This window comes from Gambusia affinis, linkage group LG12, assembly GCF_019740435.1.
Source record: "Gambusia affinis linkage group LG12, SWU_Gaff_1.0, whole genome shotgun sequence".
NCBI lineage: Eukaryota > Metazoa > Chordata > Actinopteri > Cyprinodontiformes > Poeciliidae > Gambusia > Gambusia affinis.
This window is the reverse complement of record NC_057879.1, coordinates 18,206,655-18,223,268: the sequence shown is the minus strand read 5'-3', so window position 1 is coordinate 18,223,268 and position 16,614 is coordinate 18,206,655. Positions and strand designations below refer to the sequence as shown.

The 16,614-nt window shown below is 35.6% G+C and overlaps 1 protein-coding gene across 1 annotated transcript in view; it reads right to left on the bottom strand.

Moving 5' to 3' along the window:
• The window catches only part of b4galt2 (UDP-Gal:betaGlcNAc beta 1,4- galactosyltransferase, polypeptide 2), a 147,850-nt gene that overhangs the window by 130,554 nt on the left and 682 nt on the right, over positions 1-16,614 (bottom strand). The gene's annotated exons all lie outside the window — the stretch shown is intronic.

Genomic DNA, 16,614 nt, shown 5'->3' with positions numbered 1-16,614 from the left:
CTTCTTAAGACATTATTCTCTAAAACGAGTTGTTTGCTTTGAATTTTTGGCTTGCTACATGGCCCACATTCTCTGTGGATAAATTCCATGGACAAATGCCTTGGCTTCTTTTAGAATCTGCTGAAATAATTAATAATGTATTGCTCTACAGGCAAAGTACAGTGTTTTTCTAATGAAGGATTTTTGTTTACATTAACATGAACTAATGTGTAGTGTAACCTCTAAAGTAAAGCGGGAGAAGGCATAAGAGCTGTACTTTTTTCACAAATGTTTTGTCTCAAACCATACTGTCACAACATTGTGACAACAAATATGCAAAAAATGTGTTATAAAAGTTACATACTTCAGCTTTAACTAAAATATGACAGCGGATCACTAGTAGTCTCATAAGGATGTGAAGACTTTAGCCAACTAAGTCTCGGATGTTCTTCAGAGCCAAAGAGACTCAAAGTAAAAATTAAACCAGGATGAATAATAAATTTATATTCATCAAGGTACTAGTAAATGTCTCTTAGGAAGTTGTAGTTGCATAACAGGATGCATATGTGCAATTTTTTGTTAAGCTATGCTAACTTCATAGATAAAAGTAGTTCTGGTTCGCAGCTTGTTTCTGTTTTCTCCAAAGTGGTGAGACTTCTCTGTGAAAGTTTCATTTCTTCATATATTGACTAACTTGAGGCAGGCAACTTAAAAGGTAAATAAGTCTGAGAGTAGAAGCGAAATCTTCAACTGGATGAAGATCAGAGTCTGAGCAACACTCTCTCTTTCTTCTCCTCCTCCTTTCACAGTGTCTCTTGAGCTCTAGGCCTCTTGCGTTTTTAACCTATAAGCCCGCCCTCCCGGTCTTATGAAAAATGCATTAGCCATGCTACACTTGATACTGTAGAGCCTCTGAGCACTCTCGTGGCACCAGTACATCTTGCTGTAGGCAAGTTCATCTCCCACAAAACCAACTGGGGCACAACGGGACAGACAGAAGCTATCTTTGGCTTGGCACAACCACACTTTGTTGTCTGAGTCGATTGTAATAAGAAAAGTAGCTCAAAATTGAAGTCATAGATCTGTGAAAAGGGGTATATCTGTAAGCAGCCATGGCTAACTTTTCTATGCTTACGGTTTTCAACTTTAGTCAAATTCACTGCCACTGATATAAAATGTGAAACAATTTTGACAAAGAGGTGATCCCTGTTTTTATTGCCAACTTTTTGTTGCACTACTTTAAGCATACTAGCTGTGCTGTCACTGCTCTATAATAACATGTAGACAGGTGTGTGTAAATATACTTTTGATCTAATGTTGTGTATTTTGCTACAGTTTCTACTGTTTTCAGATCTGAGCCAGGAGGCTTTTTCCTTACATAGAAGAAAAGAAATGCTCTTTATCCACCAGCCATCCAGTCCAAGAGCATTCATGGCAGGTCAAAATAACAACCTAAGTTGTATATAATTACTGGACTTGGGGTGTGGTTAAGCAACTATGATTCTGAGAACTGCATTACAAATGGTGACATTTAAGGAATATTCTCTGCCATTAATAACGGTCTCAAAAGCTTTATCAGTGCTTCTTGGGTCATTATCACAACTGTTGTCCAGCCAGCTGCTGGGTGAGATGGAGTTTTGTTGCTAGTGGTATGCATATACTATCTTGTATAGAAATAATCATGATCATTAAAGAAAATCTGACTTTTGTTACAACTAGAGGGACTACTTGCTGAATCTCGACTGTATTCTTTTGGATAGTTATGTCCATAATGTTACAGTCTCTAACCTGAGAAGTATGCCAGATGTATATTGAAGTCCCTGTTTAATATTGTTTAACTTATTTACATCCTGTAATCTATTCACAGTCTGTTCCATCACTCTTTGATTGTGAGGCTAATGGTAGCTGAATAACCAATGTGTGACATCATCATGCAGTGTTGTAGGTAAAAGTGAGCTTTTATTGCTCCACACAGAAATGTGTTTGGCTTTAGAAAGCCAAAGACATTGTGTGTGATCTATAAGTAGATATGATTGTCATCTGTTTTGTTTAAAGTTTAAACACTCATAATAACACAGTTAGCAAAATGACTATACACTAACTACCTTTAAATATTTAATGTCAAAAGTTGTTAAGTTTCTATCTGTGCTCTTTTCTTCTATTACAGAAATAAATTTGTTTCTATTACAACAGGAAAAAAAATATTTGGCTCTACTCTTTTCTCTTAAGACACCAGGCAGCTTCACTTTTCGTTGTTGGCTCTGGATTAGTTTTTTTACAATACATGTGTAAAATGCCAAGGTTGGCTGTTCTAATCAAATTGTACATGGCACAAAGAACATAAACATGACAGGTTAGAATCACAGTTTTATCCTCCCACAACTACAAAGACTTTGAAGAAATACTGAAGTGAACTCTTGTCTCTTTGTTGTTCTGCCTTTTAAATTAGCTTGATAATGTTTTATTTCATGATCTAAATCCAGTAAAATAAAAAATTACCCCACATTCTAACCCATGTTTTGCATATTACATTATTACCTGCAGCCTCTTAGTATCAGTGAAATGAACAAAAGACTTTATAATGACAGTGTTCAGTGAGCTATTCTCCATTTCCATGCTCTTGCTCTACTATGGGATGTTTCTACAGAAAAGATGCCTGAAATTAGAACAAAACCAAAGAGGATTGCTGGGCAGTGTATTGTGCATGCATTATGATGTGGTAGTGTGTTGCCTGGCTCCCACGGCACAGGTTGTTATAATTAAATGTAACAGAAGCTTAGTTCTTAAAATGCTTCAGCAAGTTAAATTTGTGTTGTATTCTCAACTTTTAATGCATTTCATCTTAGCAGCAATCTTTATACAAGTTTAAATAAGGCCTGTGGAACAACCGTAAGTGAAACAATTATAAGATCTGTTTTCTAACTTGCTAGGACTAATATTAAATAAATGAATAAGACAACAAAGAAGTTGGCATCATAGACTGTTTATATTGCTTCTCTATTGAGTTTTTCAGTGTATTACTGGCATTCAATCAACACATGAATGATGAACTATCTTACTGCTTTTAAGCAATCTGGACTACTATTTGACTGAAACTTTAAACCAAAGACAAGGAATCCATATGCTTACAGTTGAGAGCATTCCCACGATAACTCCGTGGGCCTGATCTTTTAAAGGTTTGGTACCAACTTGATATTTTGTGCAAACCTAATCTACAAGCAATACTCAAACAGAATTGTGTACATTGAGAACAGCCAACAGAATAAACTCAGCCTGTCTTCTTTCATGAATATGGAAACTGCATGCTGATCATCAGAAAGCACTAAAACCTACAAGAAGGACACGCAAATGTAATGACTTACCACTCACAATTTGATTCATTAAACCCAAACCACATTCCTGGGTGCTTTTATTTGCATCTATACTTAGCATGTTTGAAAAGCAGGTGTAAACTAGTATGCAAAAATATGTGCGGTCACTATGGCGACCAGGCGGCAGAGATACTATGACAAACTTGGACTATTTAAATAAAATAATATAAAAAAATAATTAAAAATGGATTAGAAGTAGCCTCAAGCAATGCTGATTTCGAGCTGCAGGATTTTGAGCTGCAGGATTATGCTGCCATAAAGTAATGTACCATCACTTTATGGCAGCATATTGTTAGGTCTTAATGCTTTGCAGGAGTGCATATAGCCCAGAAAAAGTTATCTTCTGCTGCATGTTCCACAAATTGTGCCTCCAAAAAATATCTAAGTAGGACAGATTAAAGCTGCCGGACTGTTGACCATGTTTATACAATTAAACCAAAAAGAAAACAACACGACAAACTTAAATAATGTGCAATGTTATTTAGAAAACGGAACATTAACCGTCAACAGGTTGCAGAGTTAAGTATATATTTTGTTTGATCTTTAAATATTTCTTTTGTTCATCACATTGCATACTAATTTAGATTCATTTAGATTAGATTTATTATTATTATTATTATTATTATTATTATTATTATTATTATTATTATTACAGCATAATGACTTTCTAATTAATTAGAGAGCGGCTCACACAAAAATCCTAATTTTATTTGATTGGTCTGCACCACTGTTGCATTTGTAATCAATTACACTGCAAATCTTTGTAGACTGCTTGCAACATATCCACTTACTGTACATGCAATTTTTTTTTTTTCCTCACGCAATTTACCGCTCCGTATTTGGAATCTTTGTGGATCAGGCCCTATATCTGAATTAGTAAATGGCTCTGATGACTTAAGACAGAAGTATTATTACATGATTGATGAAGAAGTATTGTTTCTGGCTGTCAAGTTGTGCTCACTAGAATCCAACTGCTCTCTTGCCTGAGGAAAGGATTCAGCTGAAACTACCTGCAATGTTTTTATACTCTGTACTGTGTGAGTCACTTTGATAGCTCTGTTGCTGTCATCTGATGTAATTTATAGGCCTATATTTCTGCATGCTAATATGACACAGTGAGACAGATTAACAGCCCAGCTGAAAGCTGACACAGTGGCTAAGAGCCATTGATTTACTAGAAATAATAGAAACTGAAACCAGAAAAGAAGAGCACATTAAGAGTAAACCTCTCTGGTCTTAACCTCCCAAGATCTCCCATCCTCTGTTCAAAGGCATGCAAGCACAAGAGGAACTGTCTTTAAAAAAGATTTAAAGGATGAATCCAAAAGAAAAAACATCTATAATCAGCGTCAAAAGGATAAATATCCTGTAGTTGGTTTCAGGTCATGGTTGTGTATTTTCCGTTTTTGGAAACAGAAGATATATTAATTGTAAATTCTTATTAATATCCTATGACAAATAATAAAATAAAGCCACATGTGGTTATTTCTCCAATTTGTTATTTTGATTTTTAATAATGTAAAGCCAATTGCTCCTTTTTCTAGTATATCTTTAAATGGCTTTAATGATTTACAACAGACAAAAAGAACAAGATACAGCTCACAGGAACAACTTGTTCACACCCCTGTCAGATACGGAATAATTTAGAATCATTTTGGGCTTAGCTATATGTGTTAATATGATTATTCAAGTCTAAATTAATTTGTGTAAAAATAAATTCCATTAAATCAAAATTACCGTTAGCCAAAAAAATAAAAAGAATTGAATAAAAAACTAACAACAAAGAAACTCCCAGTAGGTCAGGGTCTATTTTACTACAAAAGTTGCATTTATTGAGAGTCTGTATTTCTTAAGGCCACAGGAGCAAAACAAAGTGTTCTTGTCATGCTGTTAAGCACGATGAGGCTGATTTTGCTGAAGGACACAACAGTGGGGAAAGTAAATATTTGAAGGCATGCTAATTTTGTAGGTTAGCTCAAATAAGAAGCAAATTCAACATTTTTAGAACATTTTCATTTTAAGGAAAATAATTTTTGATTCAGAATATAAGCCAAAGCTGCAGTTAAAAGTTGATTTGCACACTATGGACTGAAATAAACTCTTACTAAGAAGACTGACTTTCAACCTCTGTAGATCAATCAAACAATCAATGGCCGATACTCCTGACATATCCTGGTCATAGGCACCACTAAGGTCAGCACCTGTCAACACAATCAATTTTTGTCAATCCAACATCTCTACCATGATCTACAGGACAAGAGAGCTTTTTGAGAGCTTAAGAGAGAAGACAAGAGATATGTGCAAGGCTGGAATGAACTGTAAGACCATCAGTAAAAACTTTGGTGTGATGATTATCAAAAGGATTACTCACATTTGCCATCAGCCTAGAGCTTTAGACAAGATCTTACCTTACTGGGTGAGTATAACCACAACGAAGGAATCTGTCCACAATTACGCAGTAGGAGCTTGTTAATTATTGGAAGGCATTTGGACCCAAGTCAAAAGTAACACCAGTGGTAACGCTATGAGTTCAGTCATTGTTCTTATGCATTTTTCATTTCTAAATTCCAAATTTTTCCTTATTTCTACATTGTTTTCCTGCAGTTTTTATGGGATTGTGAAGAACATTTGAGTAGAAAATATTCACCATGAACTGTTAAATAATTTTTTTTTTTTTTTTTTTTTGCACTTTCCACAAATCACAAAGCTGACGCTGCATTTTTCAGAAAGTGGTGTAGCTCTTTTTCACTGTTACCGTATTAGGACTGGCTTAGAAAAGCTGCTTTTAAAATTCCAGGAAAGCCACAGGGAGGAGAATAGTAATAAAAAATGTGTAGGGACACATTTTTTTTAATTTATATAAGATGCCATTTTGGAAACATATTCTGTGTATTTGAGTTGTGTAATATTACTATGAACTTCCTTAAAAAGTATTGATCCTTTAATATCTCCAGGACCTCCAATAAAAAAAAAAATGCAATGTTTTCAAGTTTTTGGTGCTGATAAAGAACCATTCCACTTCTTTTCTTGCATCTGATCTCTGATAATCTTTGTTTCAAGAACAAAACCTCTTGAATTCTGTCAAGCAAGATGCAGAAAGAATATCCTAAATAAAATCCAGGTTCTTTAAAGCAAAGTTTTTCAATGCTGCTGCCTTTATTTTATTTGCAAGGCTTCCAAAACACATAGATTTGTTGCTTTGTTTGGCATTTTAGACCCAGTTTAAGAAACCCAGTTATTTCAATTTGCAAACAAAACATCCCTGTCTGATTTTGAATGAGGGTTAATTTTTTTACTAAGTCAAAAACCACAGAACTCATAATCTAAAGTTAAAATCAATGAGTGTTATGCTATGAAAGATGAATCATGTTAATTACATATAAATTAGAATTTTGTCCTTCAGAAAGTATTCATCCTTTTTGTATTAGAAAAAGAATTCTGGAAAATTGAAAAGAAACAAAAACGATTTTTCTTTTTTCTATATTTTTCTAGAGTTGGAAAATGGTACAAGAAAACTACATACCTTTAAAGACTGCATGGAAATCTCATGGCCTTCTGCTACATAAGGTACAGAGCTTTACATAAGGAAAGCTCTAAATGATTCAGAGAAGGTTGGGAGTGAAAGCTAGGGTCAAATGAGAGAAAAGCTTAGAATGACCTGAAGAAATCTTCACCTCACTGAGGGGCCAATGGACAGGGTCACTGGTTTACAACCTACTTTTGTCAGCCAGAAACACCAAGCAAGGATCAGTAGTGGATAAATTCTCCTATTTGAGCAATACTCAAAATAAATCCTTAAGGCAACGTCTAATGAAGAATCCGACTGAGGTCATGGACAGCTCCCAATGCTAGAGAAAGTCTGTACATGCAGGTGAAGTTTCAAGCTGCCAAGCAGCAGAAAAGAAGCCTACAGAAAAGGTCTTAGCAATTTGCTGTCCAACAAAGGTTCTAATGGCAAGTCTTTAAGATGTTTTTCTACTTGGGGATAAAATACATATTTCACCAAATGCAGTGCAGTGATTGCTCAGTGTAATCAAAGACATTGGCATGAGCCATATGCCAACCTTCAACAAGTATATTTCAGCAAGTTGAAACAACATGGGACCAGAACAGTGTGTCATTTTATTTGGATAACTTCTCACCATTCATAAATATTGAATAAGCTGTGCTGAAGTGAGCTGACAAAGCAAACTATTCTTCTACATCCATAGCCACGCTGCCGCTTTCTTTAAAACTGTTAAAGTACAATTCAAAACCACTTCTTTCTCGCTCTCTGTATCAGCGCAGCTACGTGCAGACTCATTGCCATAGCAACTGACAACAGCAACACACACACAAAAAAAAACACTCAAGTATTTTCCACACAAAGAGCAGAACATTCAGTCTGTTGCAGTAGTATGGTTTTAGGCTTAATGTTTATTTTGCAATTTTTAATAAATGATTGCTGTGACAGGAGGAGAAAGCTATAACAAAAAAAAACATTGTACATTAAATACATAAGCTAAATTATGGAAGATCAGTTTATACATGAAATATTTTTTAGCCATTTCATTGGTAGCGTACAGACAGGAGGAACATGCTCTCATAGAATGGCAGCCAGTGCAGTTAGAGAGAGGTTGCACAATAGAAGGCGAGGTTCAGGTCGCTGCTGCCTCACAGGCTTTGCTTCCAAGCATTTGAATGGGAAAATAAAAAAATTCTGCGATTTTGAAGAAAAAATAATTAAAATTGGTTAAGCTAAATGAAAAATAGGTACTTTATAGTACAAACAACAGTGTGAAAATAGCAATATAAATCATTTTGTCATTATTATTTATTATTTTTTCATGATTGCACGTCCTCCCCTGACCGCACGTCACTGCTGCCCAGAGATGTGTATTCACCTCAGTTTTAGAGAGTGAGGTTTGTGATGTTCAAACTTTTATATATTATTGTTGGTTTGTAAAGTAATGGTTATGTACATTTAAAAGCCTAATGAATGGTGGTTACAGGCTGAGTACCATTTGTTTATGTTAATGCTATTGACTAAAGGGTAGTTTTTCTGTTTTAATGATTATAGAGCACTTTTGTTCAGCTATAATTCAAAATCTAAACATGCCCAAGCCAGTCAAACTCAGAATGACTGGATCTAATGCAGAGCTCATCCCCAGCAAAACACTAATATAAAAAAATTCCCCAGAATCAACTGTGGATAACATACATATTTACCTTATGTTTTAAAAACAACAGCTAAGAAATCCTAAAACTTATCACAACTCAGGGTGATGCAGAAACAAAATTAGCTTTTCACATTAGGACCGAAAAGAATATTGCATCAGAGAAACAAATCTAACCAAAACAAAACTCCAATATTCTTAATACCCCAAACAAATTATATTCAGCTCTGCCCAGATATTCCCACACTGCTGCCTCAGATCTGAAGGAGGCTGGTCTGATTAAAAGGCCACTGTGTCATATGTTTCCTGCTCCTCATCCAGCTTCTTCACATCCAAGAACAAGCACTCTGCTTTGTTTCAAAGCCTCCCTCCGTCTCTCATGTTTGTATGTTTTCTAACAAAGGTGAAATTTAGACACAGCAAGGAAATCACAAACACATCAAAGTACAGAGAAGTATCTGATGCTGCGAGACTATCATTATGCAGACACTTAAAGTTGTTTGAAAAGTTTTTCTCTTCTGCATCCAAACAGGCAGGCTGTGGCTGCATTATGCAAATTCAACAAAGCCCTATCTATGGCCCACATGCTAAAGTGGAAACATCATCATCTCTTTCTATCCTCTTTTGCTCTGTCTCATTCCCCTTCTCTCAGATCCAGCTGCTCATCTGGCAACAGAGCAAAGAAACAAATGAAGTGCTGCAACAGAATGAAGGCTTCACTGGGAGAGTGATAGTAGACAGAAGGATGGAGACAAGGAGTTAGTTTGTGGTTTTAAAGACAGTTTTACTCAAACACAACTCTTTTGTTGGCAGATTAGCAATGGGAAGTCTGATTTAACCTCAACAATATCCAATAGTGCATTCAGATTACAGTAAATTTTTAAAATTAAATGAATGTTCTTGTGAGCTTGGATGCAGGCCTAATATTTGTGATCTTTCTTTACAGTCAGCTTAAAAAAAGAAACAAATTTGGTCCTTTCTTTGCAGAATTATTTCAGCCCAACTGAGGGGTTTTCAAATATGAATAACCTGCTCAGATACATGTAAAAGCATCTCAGTCATAACTAAGTTATGACTGAGATGACTAGGCCACTCTAAAACCTTATTTTTTTCTTAATCATTCGGACATGCTGGTGTGCCTCAAGTCACTGTACTGCTGTTGAACCCAAGTGATCTTGAGCTTAAGGTCACAAACTAGTGGATGGTACCACAAGCTGGAAGGAAAAACCTGTGGTTCTATCAATTACAGAAAAGGGTTAAGGTGCTGATGTAGCATGGTAGACCCAGGCCAATACAGTGCCAACAACATATTTGATTGTAGATATGGTGTGCTTTTTCTAAAATGCTGCGTTAGTTTTATGTTCAGTGTAACGGGACACAAAACTTTCATTTTTTTAGACTCTTGAGGTCCTTTAGAGTGCTTCATGTGGTCAGGTTCTATTTCTGATACTTAGGCCTGTCACGATAAGAAATTTTGTCTCAAAAATTAATGCGATAAACGATAATATTGTTTGAAGACCTTTGTACACTGATTTAATGAAAATTACGTAATAATGCATGTGATTTCCTGCCAAAGATAGATACACTTTATTTTCAAAAGAACACTTAACACTGGAACTGATAAACAAAATAAACAAAACAACCAAATACAAAAATAAAATGGATTCTCAGTCTCCATTAACAAAAAACGCACTTGAATAAAAACTAAACAACATAAAGTCAAAGTGTAAATAAATACTGCATTCAACCAAAAGAGTGCAGATTATGAAGTCTGTATACTATATTGCCCTTCAGTGATCAATAGATTTAAATAGAGAAGATGGGTACATCCGACTACCTGATGCAATAGTTCACACGACACAATTTTTGCCTCTATTTTTCCCCTTACGACAATCTTAGAACGTTGGTTGTTCTAAGATTGTCGCTTGCGATCATCCTGTCGTGTCTGGTGTGTTACGGTAGATCGTTGTGGCCGCTCTGATCTAAATCAGGGGTTTTCCCCGACTGGGAGCATTAACACAGCCTGTTAAATGTGACAGGTAGCCAATCAGAAAGCCGGGATTCCCCTCCATGCTTTCTGAGGGGAAATTACAAAGGGGAATCCCAAACAGCTGACAAGGCACAACCGAACTCTAGCGGACATTGGAGATTTTATGTGGAAACAATATTAATGTTTATTCAATATTTTGTAAAAAGAATATAGAAATGACAAGGGGAGGAGCCAAATTGTTACCGCAGTTGATAAACCCCGTAACTTTTCAGCTGTTCTTCCTTAACGTGAATAGGTTATAATGATTTTCATTCAGTCAGGATGTTACGCTGACACTAGCCACGTGCATTGCAGGTAGACTGTAGTAAAGCATTGATTAATGCCTGGTTTTAAAATTAGTTAACTGAACTTGTAGCCATTATTTTGTGCCCATTGTTGGACACCATATGGCACGATCGAACCCGATCGAACCGGCTAATGTGTGATCTCTAAGGTTTTGAAAATGGGCCGACAATCGACGACAGCTCTAAGATAGTGTAGTGTGCGCTGGACATTACAATAAGAAAATGAGGAAGAGAGGGTCAGTGGAGAGTACCGGAGTTGAGCCATTTTTCCTTCAGTGTGATCAACAGAAAGAGAAAAAGGCCGGAAGAGGCGATAGAGCCGATAATTAAAATTATGTTGATAGTTTTAATTTCTCGTGCGATTAATTGATTTATTGTTTATTGTAACAGGCCTACTGATACTTCTGGTCACACAGTAATCAGTACTTGGCTGCACTTGTTAACTGATTCAACAAGGAGAAACTGACTTTCTGACATAGTCCCAGGTTGGTTTGGATAGCGTTTTTCGCTTACATGAAGTCATTTAAAGAGTTTTCTCCCGGAGTACCTATTCAGGTTGTTTGTCTGATATATGTTCTTGAAGTTTTGAAACATGCATGTATGACAACAAAGTAAAAACAGATGAACTCCGTAAATCCTGTAGCTCACCAGCTGATGCCCAATGTAGGAAGTATAATATGTATTGGATAGTAGAATATCCGGAGGTTAAATATAATATTTAGTTATAAATCACCCAAAATTAGACATCAAAACAAAGTTTTTGTCAACCGTAAAAGGATAAACTAAAAAGTAAAAGAAATTAGCAAATAAATTGTTGAAATTTTACAGTCAGGAATAATTTAAAAGATAAGTCCTATAATAAATCAGTGGCTTATATTCTTGAAAAGAATCACCACATCATCTCATTTCAGGCACAGAAAAAGGGGAATTTGGCAGTGTAGATTGAGTAAGGCAACCCCACTTGGATAAAAGGTTTCCATCATAACATATAGTGAAGTTAAAGAGGAACATTGCTCAATATCATTGTCAGAAGACTGATAGGAATACGGAAAGAGGAATGAACTTGTCTTGGGACAAGACGTTTTTACCAACTGCAGCATCCAGACTGGACTCTTAAAACTTTTAGATACAACATGTTTGATGAACATGAACTAATAATTTAAGCGATAGTTACAGAAGGTAAATTCAGCAAAAATGCATGAGTGCATCTTATATATGATTAATAGGGTTAAACTCTTGGCCTAAAGATTTTCTGCATGTAGTTTGTGTATTCTCCCTCTGCAGTTGTGTATACTATCTGGGTATTCTGACTCAAAATGGATAGACAATTTACATTAACACACAGAGACTTCTCTTTTATATCTGATTCATTGATTTCTGCATTTATTTTATAATTTCAGCACCAGACGTTAAATTTTGACTCCTTTCTCTATAATATCTCTCCCACCTAAACTGAATAAGTTATAACCGAGGAAAGCTTGAAATCACCATAAATTCTAGACTTGTGACAGGAGTATTCTTCATAATCCTATCTTTTGGAAATAGGTCTGTAGCTTATAAAAAGCCAGAGTGCTTTAGTTGAATAGAGACACTTTAGATGTCAAACCAACCAAAGCTGATCCAGACCCCATGGTGTTAAGACAAGAGAATCATATTATCTCTTCATTTTTCTTTCATTTGCACACACATAGAAACACAAGAACTCTTCTCTCCTGCCTCCTGAAACACAGGGGGTTTGAGTCGAAATGAACATTCAGTGCAACATGCTTGCATCCTTATTGAGGCTCTTTTTCTTGACAGTTAATTGAGTTGAGTCAAAATGCACTGAGGTAAAAGGAAATGACTCCAACTGGAACATGTATAACTGGATTAGACTGAATCTGTCTGCAGTGTATTCAGTTATAATTGACTTATACTGGACTGTATATAATTGAGCTTGTTTACTTTTTCAGTAAAACGTCCTGAATTTGTTCTAAATTGGTGGTGCAGTATATAAGTAAAATGACTATGTGGGATAGAAATGACTAATAAGTAGTAGATTCCTACCATCCCTGTGTAAATGGGCTATCACGTCTAAAAAAAAATTAAATAAAAAAAAACAATATCAAATATAACTCCTTTATGGTGCATAGACGTCACTTGTTCCTCAAACAAGAGGGATTGTCTTTGACAATTGAGGAAGAGCTTTTTGAAGAAATGTTTTTGAAGTTTTGTTGAACAAACTAAAATGACGGAATCTGACACTCCTATGATCCATCAGAGATAAAGCTGTTTGTTCTGAGCAAAACAAAACTTTAAAAAAAAATCATCAACTTTCCGGGCCTTTTCTTTTCATCACCCGGATATTGCTCAACATAACGTGTTCAGGAGTTACAATTGATAACGCCTATATATATTGCAAAATAGTGTGTAAAATGGCTGAGAACATAATTAATGCAAACATACATCTTAATGTGCTAATAAAATAAACAGTGGGTAGTGTTCCCCCTACCATTACATTAAAAATCAAACAACACAAGCTAGCAAAAAGAAGACCTCAATAATTTTCTATTACTTACAAGGAAGACAAATTTGTTTGGAAATATTTCTTGACACAACAGATGTACCAGAGCAGATTAAACAATCAGTTAACATCAGCTTATAATACTTGTGAGAGTTAAAGCATATACAATAGCCAGACACATAAAAAGCCCAGCTAAGTATAGCAGTTGATTTTTCTATAGTTTATGTCTTCATCTATATCTATAGGAGTCTTCAGTATTTAATATTCAGTATTGAAAATAAAACAATAATAAGGAAATGTCATTATGATGTTAAAGGTTGGTTGATGAAAGACCCAAATACAGAGGCAAACATGAATGAAAACATGATGAAAAAACTTACAAAAACCACAGGGAGTACAAGAAGACTGAGCCAAAAAAAAAAAAAAAAAAAAAAAAAAAAGGAATCCAAGAAGAAAATGACAGCAGGGAAATGACAAGAGCTCACAGGAGGAACCAGCAAGGAGTGACTGAGAAATTACTGGGAGGTTGAACGTTGAAACAATGGACCTGGGTTGATTAGCTAAATGATTGCAGGTGTGATGAGAAAGAGCAGGCAGACTGAGGAGAGGAAAAAAGAGAAAGTGGCACAGCAGGCGAGGGAGAGTACACAGGGGACTAGGAAATGAATCTAACAGTAAAGCAAACAAAATATAATAAAACTAACATAGCTAAGAATAAGTAGACACAAGAAATAAACAAGATAAACTAGAATCACAATAAAAGGACAAAAGACAACAGGAACAACCTAAAATTCTAACAGTTACAGAGATATTATAATAATTATAAATACCCTTTTGTTATATTGTATAATAATTTCTTTTTTAATTAAAAAATACTATTTATTTGACTTATTTTTACATTTTTTTAAATAATAGGATACCAAATATTTTACTCAGGATTGCAATACTCAGGGCCACCATACAAAACCGTGACAATCACAAACTGACTCATTCCTACTTGTTATTGAGACTCTAATTGTTACAAAGGTATTTTTACATCACTGAAAGTGTTTTTCTCTCATGAATCTATAACAAGCAACTGATTGCCTTTGACAACAAATCATAATACATTGACAGCAAATATTTCCCAAACAAATTGATCACATGTTAATGGTCTCCAAAAAAGCATCGACCCCTCTGGTTAAGAGGAGCATCACACAATTTTTATCAGTTAATGATTGTGCACACATTCATGAGCATTCAGAGCAGTTATAAGACAAAACACACCCTGCATGTACACAAACACACACACATGCACACACAGGTGTTCCTCTCCAAGCCCATCCACTCAGTAAATCAGAAATGACCTAGTTAGTTCCCATGACAACAAATCCCAACACAAAGGAGCGGCCAGAAGAATGAATCTTTGGCTGCTGCTGACGTATGTGAGCATCGGAGTGCGCTTAATGAGTGTACCTGAGAAAAAACAACAGCATTGTTTCACAGAGCTTCACAAGCGTTACCTGATCATTGTTAGGGAGTGCATTCTAATGAACTGAGTTAGAAAAACTCCAGAGGGACTGACAACAGAGCCCCTTACTGCACAAACGTATTTACAGTTAAAGAAAAAGTTTTGGTATTTTTGTTTTTTTGCTGTCAAGTAGATGCTAAATGAAGTTTATACTCTTTGAATTTCAACTTTCACCTTAAAATGAAGACAAATTTAAGTATGGTGCATATTAGCAACATTGGGCAAAATGGGGCAAAAACACAACAAAACAAATGTGCTGCTATTTCTCAACTAGGACTTTGAAATTAAATTCTGTACAATCATTGAGTGAAATCTATCACAGATTTGTTAAAATGCAGTTTAAAAATGCAAAATTTCAACAGGATCTAGTTCACACTTTGATCACTAGATGGCAACAAAGTGTTACTTATACTAGTGTTGATATTTGTGGGCTCCAGAAGCAGCTTGCAGCAAATCTCCAAAGTCTGCATGGAGTCATGGTAGAAGTAAGATTTACAGGACGATTTGGGTTGACAATAGTACAGATTTCACACTGTATGTATATATATATATCTGAGCTGGAAATGGGTGTGTTCTAATTACTACATAAACGTATAAATATTTGAATTTCAGGGAAATAAAAACCACTTCTTTAAAAGCCATTATTATGCCATTTAAAAACAAGAACCTTTAAATGGAAAGTTTAATGTGACTGAATGCCAGACAGTAAAAAAAAAAAAAAAGTTAAATGGGTTTTTTTTGTAACAAAAATCAACCTTAAAACTGGCTGAAATTGTCACTTCCCCACAACAATTGGTTACCATCTTCACATGATAAACCACGATCAAACAATATGTCCTTTTACTGAAGTGACTCACCCCAAACATTGAGACACTTGACTGCTCAACTCAGCAGTCAATGAAAGAATCTCAAGTCCCTTTGGTGACAATGCCAGCTGCCCTCTATTCCCAGAGAGTAATGAGGGTGGACCAGAATCTAAAGCAGCCAAATAGATTCGGAAATTAATTTTCCTTCTTGGACTTGTTCTTTCTTTTCTACAGGTACATTTCAAACATATCTTTATTTAAACAATCAGATTACAGGGTGGTTTACTCTCAAATACAATGTGATAATATTCCTTTAGGCTCTGCTTAGCCTACTTTAGATGGGCATCGTACAGTATTTTTTTCTATTTCAAGTGGTAAAATCAAAGAATGATAACCGAATCAAATAATTTTAATAATCTTACAGCATGTACACCCTACACATGCTGTAGGCTATACAAGGGTACACAGAGAAAAACAATGGCAGAAACCGTGTTCACACTGAATTGTACATGACCAGAGCAATGGTCTAAGCATGCAGTGGTAAAAAGCAAAATTACACAATGCATTCCAGCAAAGCAAAGTCTATTTTAGAAGTACCGGTAACTTCTCACAAATCAGGTGGTTCTAGTCCACTTCCCACTTTTTCTGCCCCTAAGAGATACTGTACCATAAATGAGAGAGATGTCAGACAGGATTTTAGTCTAGGTGCAGAGCTTCTGTGTGAACGTCTGGTTAGGTTAAGCACCTTGATGAAGATCCATCCCTTTTATCCTGTTCTTCCTGCTCATTTCCCCTCTCATTGCCAGTGCACATTATTCACTCCTGCTGTGCTCATGCTGGAATATTAGACATGCAGAGATGGTTGGGTTTTGTTTTACACATCATTTCCTGATAACAGCAGCTGCAATTATGGGAAGATTTCACATCTAAAATAAATGTTTACACCATTCTTAAG